General features: G+C 49.3%; 1 protein-coding gene across 1 annotated transcript in view; it reads right to left on the bottom strand.

Moving 5' to 3' along the window:
* The window catches only part of JDP2 (Jun dimerization protein 2), a 56,999-nt gene extending 45,394 nt beyond the window's left edge, over positions 1-11,605 (bottom strand). The window contains exon 1 of the mRNA XM_049825820.1: positions 11,584-11,605. The gene's annotated coding sequence lies outside the window, so the exon portion shown is untranslated. The remainder of the gene's footprint in view (positions 1-11,583) is intronic.
* Positions 11,606-12,354: the final 749 nt, after the last annotated feature.

Consider the following 12,354-nt stretch of genomic DNA (forward strand, 5'->3'; position numbering starts at 1 on the left):
AAAGGCACAGTGCAAGACTTTGCGTGTAAAGGCTTCCACAGGAAAAAAAAAAAAAAGCCTTCAGTAGAATCAATAGGGGCCACACAACATGTTGTCTGTCAGCAGAAGGATTGCAGTGTAGAGGGAAGCAAAGGAAAAACTTGCTCCTTGTGAAGCATTAGCTAAACACCTGGCTGGACTCATCCAGCCTCTCCAGCTTTGATAGGAGCTAGCTCATGTACAGAGGGATTTGGGCAGAGGCCATTAGCAGGAGCAGAAGGACCTTACTGTAAGGCTCATGAAAAGGAGGAGGGTCCTCAGGTAACACAGCTATTAGACCTCCTGAGCAAAGCCTGCTCCTTCTGTGTTGTTGAGATTGTTCTGCAGACACCATCTACAGCTCTGCAACTCCAATAACAGGGCTCCCAAAGGGAAGGGCAGGAATGTGCTTGACAGTCCGCAGAAGAGGAAGACGATTTCCCTGGGACTAACACCCTTCACTCACAAGGAAACTCAGCACAGCAAAATGCCCCTGCTCCCAGCATCAACAAAATGAGAGACAGTGTTTGTTACTGCCTGTACATTTCACTATGTCTCCATTTTTATTCTGAAGGTCTTGAGAACAGAGTAGAGCTTGTAAGACAGGCAGGACTCTGTAGCTGTGTAACTGCTAACAAACCATTTCCTTTCAAACCCAGGTAATTAACCATCATTACAAGCACAACATTGGCCATTTCTATTGCATGGCTGACTGCAATGACCAGGGCTCCCACTACTCTGTTTTCAATATGCTGAATGTCAGCAGATAGGGGTGAAGAAAGATGGTCCTCAGCGAGAAAAGAAAATCATGAAGTTAGTTATGTTGTTTTTGAAGAGACACCTACATGGGCCACTCTGGAGACAGGACACAAATGGCCAATTAAGCCAAGCAAGTGCAATGGAGGGAATGTATCTCAAACTACACAGGGTTGGTTCTCTGATTTGGCATGGTGAGCAGCTGGACACAGCAGACTGTCAGGTATAAAGGAAGTCAAGAGATCAGATAATCTTAAACCTTTATATGCTTCTTCGATGAAAGCAAGGAAAGAAAAACAACTAGAAGCGTGACTGTTTCTGGAAATGCCTTAGAAATTGCAGACCCAACAAAGCACCGTAGCACCTATCCCACAGTGGTCAGCTGGGTTTGGAGAGACCTCTACAGGCTCAGGAAGCTACCCTTCTAATGCTGCACCTGGCATCTCTGTAACACTGCTGCTTCGGGGTGCCTTACCTCCTCAGCTCTCCACAGCCATTTCCGAGTCATCCTCAGTATCTGTTCCCTGACCACTCTTCAACAATGTAGAAGTCCTGGCCATCAGAGATAGCAGCAGCAGCAACAGGTCAGTGCTGTGTCCAAAATCCTTCTACCTTGCCTGCCCTCCTCCACTGTGCAAGGAGTGAAGACAAGCTAACTTTGGAGAACTCTTTGCAGTGCTGCTGCTCACATTGTACACTTTAACCATATTCTTATCCAAGTCTTACTCCCAACTTCCCTTCTTGCCACACAGGGCTTCCCGTCCTGGGTTCAAAAGATCAGAAATAAATGTCACAAGCCATACACGGACAGGGCTTTTTTCTTGCTATCCATTTTGCGAGGACATAAGTAATTTAATAATAGTGCAGAAAGTTTTGAGGTACCTTCCACTGAGGCTGTATTTTCCTACTTCTTTGCTTACTTTAGAAATCATGCCCAACTTATACACGCAGTGCAAGGTTTGAATTCAACAAGCTCTACAGCCTCTATATCTAAAGAGCCCTTCAGCCTTAGTGCCACCTGAACACTCTCTGCCAGCATAGTGATTACAGCAAGACATTCCTTCAAGGATCTGGCCTCTGTCAACCATTCAGTATTGGGCTCTCTCACTGGCCCAAGACAGGCTTAGCCCAAGATCCCCCTAAGTCCTTCCGGCAGAACACAGTTCAAAGAGTCAAAAAACAGACTTTGCAAAATAAACAAAAGCAAAGCTCTTCCCTTGACTAGCGTGGAATGTGGGAATCCAAGCTCCTTGTGTGTTGTGCTTTAGTCTTCAGCACTTTTCACAAGTGCCAGATGCCAGCCCCATGGTCTCTCTCTGACTTTTTACTATTTCCTAGGGCAAAATCTGATAAGAGTTTGCCAAGCTCCTGGTCTGCATGGTGTTTACAGGAACAGACCACTCTATCCAAAGTTTCATTAGGTAAACCAGACTCAATATATCGGCACAGGTACATATTTGAGACAATGAAGAACAAAATTTAATCAAAAGGTATTTCAATTATCAGACTGCACAGCAGATACACAGCACGGCAAAGGACTCTGAGAGCAAGTCTGGCCATGTATCAACAACCTGCCCGTTTCATGAAAAGCCTACCTGCCTACCTGGTCCTGTCCCAGGAAGCACCCTTGTGAGGCTCAGCAGTCGCTGGAAAGCAGACGGGCGAGGAGGGCAGCCTGGCAGTAGTGTCAGTGCAGATGGGAGATGGGATCGGGTGAGTGACTGGGGCAGAGGTTTTGCAGAGAGGACCAGAGGGTCTGTCTGGGGCAGCTGGCAAAGCGGGCTGCTGCACTGGGGGTGGAGCATCAGCTCTTTGGTTCTGATTGAGCCAGTAATTGACTATAGTGAGGCTCTTAATGCCACCTCCCCTAGTAACCTTGTAGCCAAATTAGTGAGATAGTAATTGGGTACACGAATAATGAGGTGGGTCGAAAACTGGCTGGACCACCAAGCTCAAAGCTGCTCAGCAGTACAAAGTTCAAGTGGCAAGCAGTGGAGTCGAGCAGCATCTCTCCAGGGTCAATACTGGGGCCAGCACTCTGTGATGCCTTTATTAACACCCTGAATGATGTGACAAAGCATATGGCCAGCAAATTCACGCACAATACCAAATCGGGGGGGGGGGGGGGGGGGGGAGGCGTGGCTGACACACTTAGAGAGCAGTGCTACCACTTGGAGGAATCTCAATGGGCTGGATAAATGGCCGATAGGAACCTCATGAAGTTCAAAAAGAATGAAATGCAAAGTCCCGCACCTGGGAGGGAGTAACTCCGTGCAACGGTACCGGGTGCCACCTGGCCGAGGAGCCGCTTTGCTGAAAAAGCATTTGGAATTTGTAAAAAGTTTGGGAACGCGGTGGGGAAACACTAGCTCTTCAAAGCGTGTCCCCAAGATCCTGACTGTTTACTATGAGGCTGGTCAAACACGGGGCCGAGTTGCCCAGTAATGTTGTAGAACCTCCATGCCCAGGGACATTCAAAATCCAGCCGCACAACACGGTGAGCGACACGCTCTTGCCTGACCCCGACCTCCGGGCTCAGCCCACCCGGGCTCAACACTCCTCAACTAGAACTAGGCGCCTCTGCGCTTCTCCCCGGCGCTCAGCTTCCCGGAGGCCGGCAGGGAGCAGTGAAAGGCGAGGAATGAACACTTACCCACCAGACCAGCAGCATTCCTGCAAGGCGGCAGAGACGTGCCGGGACCGCCCAGGGCCGCAGCTACGAGCGCCCAGCCCAGGCAAGCGGGGCCGGGGCCCGGCCAGCCACCGGCCAACAGAGGGCACTGCGGCTGCTCTTACCGGGCGGGGAAGGGCCCCGGCCCGGAGAGCCCGGGCGGGGGCTGCCAGCCGGGCGCGGCGGGGGAGCCGCGGGGACGCGAGGCGCCGGGCAGGCGCCGGGGAGCGCGGGTCGCGGGAGGGGGCTTGCGCGGGGACCTGGCCAAGGCACGGAGAGGGCTGGGGGCGTTTTCTTCGGCCGGGGAGTCAGGCGGAGGGGGCTGCCCAGGCGGCTGCACCCGGGGGTGCCAGCCCACGAGCCGGATCGCCAGCAACGCCCGAGGGGGGGCTCGATACCGCTGCTGGTTGCTGTAAGCCTTGAACGCTGCTTGTTGCTTCAGGCGTCTGGGGCTACGGGGTTCATATTGCCCAACTCTCGTCCTGGATCTCGAGATCTAAACACATGCTTAACAAAAACCGAAATTCAAATTCTTACGTAACCACATGACTCCAGGCCGCGGGATGATGAAATCCCAAGTAGCACCGAGACTCTTCCACTGACACAGGACCTGGAGGGGACTGCCAAAACCCTGGAGACACGGGCAGCCCTGTGCCATAAACCGGACAGCTTTGCTACAGCTCAGGATGGTGCTCATATCCACCATGCAGCTGAACACCAAGGCCACAAAGACACGGGCATGCTTTTGTCAGTTCTGGTAAAAACTACGGCATATTGGTTTAAGCTATGGCACTTCATCTGCAGATGACAAGCATGGAAGATCAGACATGGGGGAAAGAAACCCCAGTGAATGGATGTCTCAGGACCCCAAAGATCTGGGTTTAGAGGTGGCTGAGCCTAAAAGCGCTGCCTCAGGGGTCTGACTCCTGTGTTGATGCAACTGGCTGGGGTGGTTTCAGGCATTCCCATGCCAGTCTCTCCACCCTGCTCTCCCGGTCTGGGTTAACACACCCGTTCCAGGGGAGGCAGAAAGGAATGAGAACAGCAGCCTTTGTTGCTGGCCATCAGGGAGCTCTGAACAAGCCCCTTTCCTCAGTCGCTTGGTTAGCTAACGGCACTGGGGACAGGGGAGGGTACGCACAGGCTCCTTTCTGTCACCCGGGAGAGCTAGCAACCTGCTATAAACAGCAAGGGTGGTATTTTATACTGCTGGTTAGATCTGTCAGAGCATGTCATCCAGATCTTAGAGATGCTCATGCATATACATAGAGACGTTTCATACATCTGGAGTAGTTCCTTGCCACAAACCCTGTGTGTTACCACTCGGCTGCTTTCACACATACCACCGGCGCATTACTCCTCTACTCTGCCTGACCCAGCTGATCCCGCTAATCACAGACTCAATGCATCAGGTAGGTTGGAAGGGGTCTCTGGAGGCCACCTAGCCCAACCCTGCTCAAAGCAGGGCCATTTAGAGCAGGCTGCTCAGGGCCTCGGCCAGTCAAGTTTTGACGACCTCCAAGGCTGGAGGTTCCACAATCTCTCTGGGCAACCTGCTCCAGTGTTTGACCATCTTCATAGTAAAATATTAGGATTTTAGCACGTGCTCTGAAGAGTAAGCACTCCAAACTGAATTTAGGCAAATCACTTATGTCCTCAATATGCTGTTCCACAGGAGTTTATACAGCTCTGTCCGCTACAGGGTCTGCTTCTTCCATTGCTCTGCTATTAGCATCGGACTGATCCTGCAGCAACTTTGGTCAGGGACTCAGACCAGCTGGAACTTAACCCTCCCACATAAATACGTTTGTTGTGCCAGTGTAACTTCCTGAACTATCTCATTGAGAGGTCAGACAAGTAACTGTGTAGAAGCCAGGAAGGAAACAGAATCATATGGATGGGAGCAGAGGAGTTAGCAGGACCACACATGTAGATTGATTTAAGCTATCCTGAAACTGTAGTTTCAGCGCCTCAATTTACCTGGCTATTAAGATGGGATCACACTCTTCCCCTGCTTCATATGGTTCTGGGGGACAGCTAATTGAGTCAGTGAAAAGCCGAGGTTGTCACCTTCACGGCACTCAGTGGCCTGGCACCAGCACATCAGAAAAAAAGGTCTGAAACACCAAGATACGCTGTAGACAACAACTCTGACCCTCTGGTGCGAGAAGACTCTGCCATAATGTAATGCTTGCCTGTGTGAGAGACCCCATTTTCCAAGGACCTGTCCAAACTTGGAGAACGAGCTCCCTAGGGACTAAGGACCCTTCAGTACCTGCCCACCCAGACTGCAAGCTATGCTGCTTTCACCCGTAATGCAAACACACTGCAGTACAAAATCTGCTGGGGAGACGAGAGGGGAGCAAACCACACATTTGCGTATTAGTCACATTTGAGGTTAATGGGAAAGTACTCAGACGCTGCTCTGAACGGCTCATGGTAAGCTGCAGAATAGAACAGAACAGTTCAATCATTAGTGCCCGTAAGGAGCACTGAGATCCTCAGGTGAAAATCATTATATAAGAAATACTTTGTCCTCATAAACACAGATGATCATTTCAGTGCATAATGTATCTTAAAAAAAAGGAAATACAAACCTTTGGTTAAGAGTCACAGCTGGTCTTTACCACATTCTGTGTCTGATCACCTGCAGGGCACAATCTGTCATGCAATATCCAGTAATTAAGTGTATTTATTACAAGATTGGAAGCTGTGAGGTCATACCCTGTGCAACTACACGTGCCTTAAATTACCTATGATAATCATTCTCACATGCACGCAAAAGTTCAGGTCTTCAGCAGCAGCCAATGTCAGACTGATGCGTTACAACAACAAGTGACAATGTGGCATGGAGAGGAAAAATAATGCAGACTTTGGTCATAAAGTGGTTTGGAAAAAGGAGATTTTGCTGGGGTTTGACTGAATGGAGTTATACTCAATTCCATGTGTCCAGCAAATGGAATTGGTTGGCACTTTGATCACAAACACACAAATATCACTGATTCCAGAACTGTCTTACCAACATCTACTCTCTGCAAGGAATCAGCAAATAAGTTGCATTTATTTTTGGCATGAAAATACTTGCACAGTAAAATGTTTCTCAAATTATAGGTTCTAAAAATTATGAAAAAAATTAAACATTTCAATTCTGAAGTGCTAAAGCCCTCTTGGCAAAGATGACTTATGTTTACATTTTATGACAGGTTTATCAAGAAGCCATGTTAATCCTGCTCTGGTGTAACAAGTGAGAGTCTTGCACTCCTGTAGTACCTTTCCACAATAAGGACTAAAGCTACAACAAAAGGAGTTTCATTAGGAAGGTGATTACAAGTTCAGGTCTTGAATAGAAGTGCTGGGACTAAGAGCCAGAAGCTATACCCAGTGAAGCATTTGGCATCAGTAGGGTTCCTAGGAATGTAGAGGTATGTAGAGTATAGATAAAACTTTTCTCAAATAAATGTTCCTAATCAGGAACATCATTTCTGAGAGAGATATCTTGTACGAGTAACATTCCACAGTTCTAAAAGCTGTGGAAACCATCCCATCAGCTTGCCATGCCCCTCAGCTCAGCTCACAGACTGAAACGAAGATCTTGAAGATAAAACAACCAGGTAGAGTAACATGCTTCCTTGTGTGTTATTTCACTGTATTTGTCTCCCATTACAGCTACATATCTGCCTTTCAGTGAAAAAACATTAGTTCATATTTCCCTTAAATCCCATCCAATATCTAGGATGATTTGGGGGTAGTTTACCAAGCACTCCAGTCATCAGGATTCCTTTTGGAGCACTGAACACAATGCTTACCGTGAGGTAAATCCTCTAAGCTGCCAGAGTGATGACACAGGCAGCATCTACAATACCAGATGAAACAGGGCCAGGAACTGTTGTGTGGCGGAAGGGCCAGGTGGCAGGCTCACCACATCCACACTACACAGCACTTGGCCTGTGGTCACCTCCGAACTACACGTGGTGTATCTGTAGCCTTAAGGCGTAAGTATTGTTTGAGGGGTGTTATTTCAAACAACCAGAGTTGAAGAAACAAGGGCTGTCCTGTAGCCCAGAGGGGCGAGCAGTTTACGGCATGAAGCTAAAGAACTTGTCGTATGCCAAAGCACAGAAGTGTGTTTGACAGTACGAAACCTGCTAGGATATTGCTGGATGACCCAGTATAGTGCAGGGAGCCCGGTTTCACGCAGTCTTGCCCACTGCTCATCAGACACACACTACTCTCTGAACTTTGCCCAGGCATCATCTTGGAGATTGCTAGTTGACACAGGCCAAGGCTGTTTCAGGGACCACAGTTACTACTGTGTAGTAGAGCAGGGTGGAAAATCAGCAGTCCAATGCCCAAGCTTGCTACCTACCCCCTTTGATTTAGCAGCACAGGCATAGCCAAGGAACCCAGGCTTGTGGTACCTGGAACTTTCTGACAAACAGCAGGAAAAAAAAAAAGAGGGAGGATGGGAGGATCTGAGACTCCCATGAATAGTTAAACCTGGGAAGCGTTGAATTCTTTGAAAGTCTCAGAGTGAAATCCTTATCTGTGCTGAAACCCCATTCTTGGCTTTGCACTCAACTCTTATGTAATGACAGCAAATTACTTCGGTTTATCTTCCTTGGTGTCCTCGAGGTTAGTGACACATCATCATTAGGTTACGTTACTATTTTAATTCAATTGCCATACCACGTGCTTAAATGCTCGAACAGAGCTTGTCCTTCTTTCTACCCTATGCTAGTGGCAACTGTCATTTCTCCTGCAATTAGAGTTCAAATGCTTCATAGCAGGAATTGCATCATTGTCACGCTGAAGCACCCACTATACTTCAGAGCAGTGTCAAAATAATGTTTTACTTAAAAACCCCGATAACCTGGTAATATCTGAATCCTGTACATTTCAGATTATATGCTTTAAGACTGACACTGCTACTGCATTTTATGGCCTTTGCAATACTGTTACCTACTCAAAACAAATCTTTAATTTTGCAAACAAAATCAGATAAATACTGTATTATGAATTGGGTTCGCTTCCCTTATTCCCTAGCATGAGAATACTCAAGAAGGGCTATTTAAAAAGAGCTAAACCCTTACCAAATGGAAGATGAGATGTAATCAGAATTAAAATGACTCCTTTAAAGTTGCAGCTGGTTGTCTCTAGCCAACCGGATCAAGTTACAAAACATTTGTATAAAAACAGAGCTCAAATATAATCAGTGAAGAAGAGCTGAGAATCTGTTGCTCTGCAGGCCAAAGATGGGGGCGGGGGGGAACAGAACAAGAGCTCCATAATTGGAAATAATAAAGATATTTTGTCCACATGCTAGTTATGACCTTCTTTTGTTTCCCCATGATATCCTGTTGATATAATATGCAGGTCCCTTGTGGACATCCGGTGTTTCCCAATGAGAAGAATGAGTGTTGTTAGTTTCGCTTCAGCACCTCACCAGGTCACCAGCCTACCGACCATGCCTGGAAAGCCTGACGGAAGCAGTGTCAAAGAACAACCTTATCAGCAAAAGATCTGAACGGATGAAGAGCACAGGCATATGAGATCACATCTTGTGGTAATTTAAACAAATTTCAAATACCATTACAATAAGGAAGCACAGAATAAGAGCAAAAGCTCAGCTAAATACTTACAAACCCGCATAGGAGTAGTCATAGTTGATCAGATCAAGCACACCTTTTCCCCCTCTCTGCTATCAGCTGTGGTGTTCTGACACTACCTGACAGCAACCGCCCAAAGAAGGTTGTAAGGACAAAGTCACGGTGTAGTGCTACCTCCCCGCTGTATTCCCCAAGGCCCCAGAAAGTTAAAAAATCAGGACTTCCACAGCCAAAGGGGATATTTTTGTATTTAATAGTCCCCGTTAGATTTTTCTTCTGTTCGTTTTCTGGACTTCTTTTCATCTCAAAAAAAACCCTTGTGGTATCCACAAAATCACACAACAAGGTTTTCCACAAGCAACCACAATACAGAATGAGCAACCTCGTCATTTTCCCCAAATCCGACATTTTCCCTAAGTTTCATTTGAGGCACATCATTCTTATGTTGAAAGAATCCTCCCCTCACTCGTGTCTCTGTAAGGCTGAAGAGTCCTTGTTAGTTTATCTGTTTCTGACCCAGAAGCTGTTCCACACCTCAGAACACCTATTTACTTCTCTGCACCTCTTACAGTGCTCTACATCCTTCTGAAGACAAAATCAGAACCGTACACAGCATTCAAAGCACTGGCACACCGTGGATTTACCATGTGCCATAACGATGCTCTCTGCTTTGTTCTCCAGCTCTTCTTTCTTACCTCCTAACATTTGATTTGCTCATTTACCAAGCCTTGAGATGAGAATTTCACAGAACTATTACTATGCCAAGATCTTGTTCCCAAGTGATAAATCAGCTTCTAGGCTGTTCCTGTATATTTGAAGTTAGGATGGGTTGTCTCCCATTTAAAACACTTTACATTTATGTATATCAAATTGCATCACCCACTCACTTTGCATTGTCACATTTTACTAAAGTTCCCCTCAGACCACAGGCTCCAGTTCAGATCCTTGTGGAACTTCAACATATTGACTCCTTCCACCGAGAAAACGTTTTTGCTCTGTCTTGCAGCGACCTGTCTTTAACCCAGTGTCATCTGCCCATTCTCCTCTTATTCCATAGTTTCTTCAGAAGCTTTTGCCAGTAGATTTTGTTGAATGCTTTTCAGAAACCCAAGTAGACGACATCAGCTGAATCCCTCTTGTCCACATGCTTTGCTGACTCCTCACAGGACTCAAAACAACGCAGGAGGCCAGGACTCCTCTTCGGAAAAGCTCTGCCAGCTCTGCCAGTACACCATTGTCTCCCCACACCCGCTAGTTCACCTTTTTAAAGTTCTCATTAATTTGCATGGTACAGATAACAGGCTCATTGCGCAGCAGCTCTCCAGAACTTTTCTAACCACTTTTTTTTTTTAATTGGCATATTAACTATCTTCCCATTCTCTGTTATCAAAGCACTTCTAAATGTGATGTTACACAAAACCATTAGTAAGCAGCTCAGCTATTTAAATCTTGACTTCTCTTAGAACTCTTGGATGAATATCATGCAGTCCAACTGTTCAGTGCATTTTATTTTAGCCATTTGTTTCATAAGCTTTTCTACAGACACTTCAGCTTGAGACATACCCTCTGATAAATGTCACAAAATCAAGTACAAGCACAGGAATCTTCTTAAGTTCCTCTACAGCAAGCGCAGAACAAAATACTAATTTAATTTTTTTCTAGAACCTTATCTCCACTGAACAATCCATTTATTTTTGACTGTCCATTGGCTCTGACAACTTTTCTTGGCAGGGTTCCTGTTCTATTTTGACCGAAAGCAGAAGAGTCAGGTTTATTGGCAAAGTAACAACAAAACAAATGACAGGAGAACCGGCAGAACAAGTGTTCCAAGGATACAGGTGCCTGGTCACCCACTACACTGAAGCCAGGTTTCACAGAGTAGCTCTTGTACTGCAAGTGCAGGAAAAAAACTGGTAATTGTTTTCCTTCACCCAATTCCATGTGGAGGTAAAAGCCAATTGTTATTATGCCTTTTTTTTTTTTTAAGCTGAATTCGATCACCCTTAATTTTCCACCATCACAGGTCAATTCTTCTAGCTAAGAGAGAGGAAAGGCGGAGAGGAGAAGCGAGGGAAGCCTAGCGAGGGACAGCAAGAGCTACAAGCTGTCACGGGTGAACCCATCTGGGATTCAGCACCCATGCCTTCTCCAGACACCTCACGCCTGGACGGGAAGGGGAGTGCTGGAGGAATGGTAAGGGAGCCCAGGCAGCCTTCCTTAGCAGCCCACCGCAGGCAACCACCCGCCAGGAGCCCGGCACAGAGCTCTGCCGCCGGCTCCGCGCCTTCCCCAGCTGGGGCAAGGCACCGGGCCTCGGCCCCGGGCTGCGGAGAGGCTGCCAGGACAGAGCCGCGCAGCGCCCGGCCGAAGCCAAGGCCGAGGAAGATGGCCTCCCGCCCCGCCCCTCGCGCGCGCCCCCCTCCCTTCTGGAACCTTCCCGCCGCAGAACCGCACGCGCGGACCGACGCCCGGCGCCCGCCACGGGAAGAAGGGCGCCGCCGCTTTGCCATATATGGGCACGGCCGGAAGTACTTGCGTCATGGCGTTGGCTCGTAGCGCCTCCGCGGGGAGCGGGACGTCACGTCCCTGGCGCGCCCGCCGCGCGGCGCCCTGGCAACCAAACAGTAAACACGGCGGCGGGGAGGGGCGGCGGGCGCGCTTGCGCGGCGGGGGGGGGGCGGGGGGCTCGGCGCGGCCCGCGGCTGGGGGCGGCGGAGGCAGCCCCCGCGGCCTCCGCGGCCTCCGCGCCCGGGCCGGGGACAGCGGTGGGGCCCGGGCGGCCTCACCGGCCGCCTGAGGGGAGGGTGGGTGCGCCTGCGGCGGGGCGGGCCCGGCCCGGGAGCTGCGCCCCGGCCCCCGGGAGCGCTCCCGCGGCCCCTGGCCAGGGCGGAGGGTTCCGGGCAAGGCCCGCCGCAGCCGCGCTCCGCCGCCCGCCGTTCACCCGGCTCCGTGAGAGGGCCCCGCGGGGTCGCGCTGGGGCCGGCCCGACGCTGGGAACCTCCGCGGTGATTTCAGGTATCGGCAGTGGTGCCGGCTCGCCCCACGCCCGGCCCTCAGGCCTGCGGGGGAGAGGGGCCGCCCCGCCGCGGCCCGGGGGCAGGAGCGCTGGAGACGAGGGGTGAGGGCGGGGGGTGCACAGTAGCGTGTCGGAACTGCAGCTTCCGTCAGCATTGAAGCAGTCCTGGATCTGCAGCACCCTCCTCTATCCGGGGTTGTTTTGCTGTGCAGCCCTTCTTTATTCTACCCTAAACGCGTTGAAGGCTCTTCATGTTGTTTTACAGCTCTACTTTTTGCAATTCGAAA

The sequence above is a fragment of the Accipiter gentilis genome, chromosome 22 (genome assembly GCF_929443795.1).
Source record: "Accipiter gentilis chromosome 22, bAccGen1.1, whole genome shotgun sequence".
Classification (NCBI taxonomy): Eukaryota; Metazoa; Chordata; class Aves; order Accipitriformes; family Accipitridae; genus Astur; species Astur gentilis.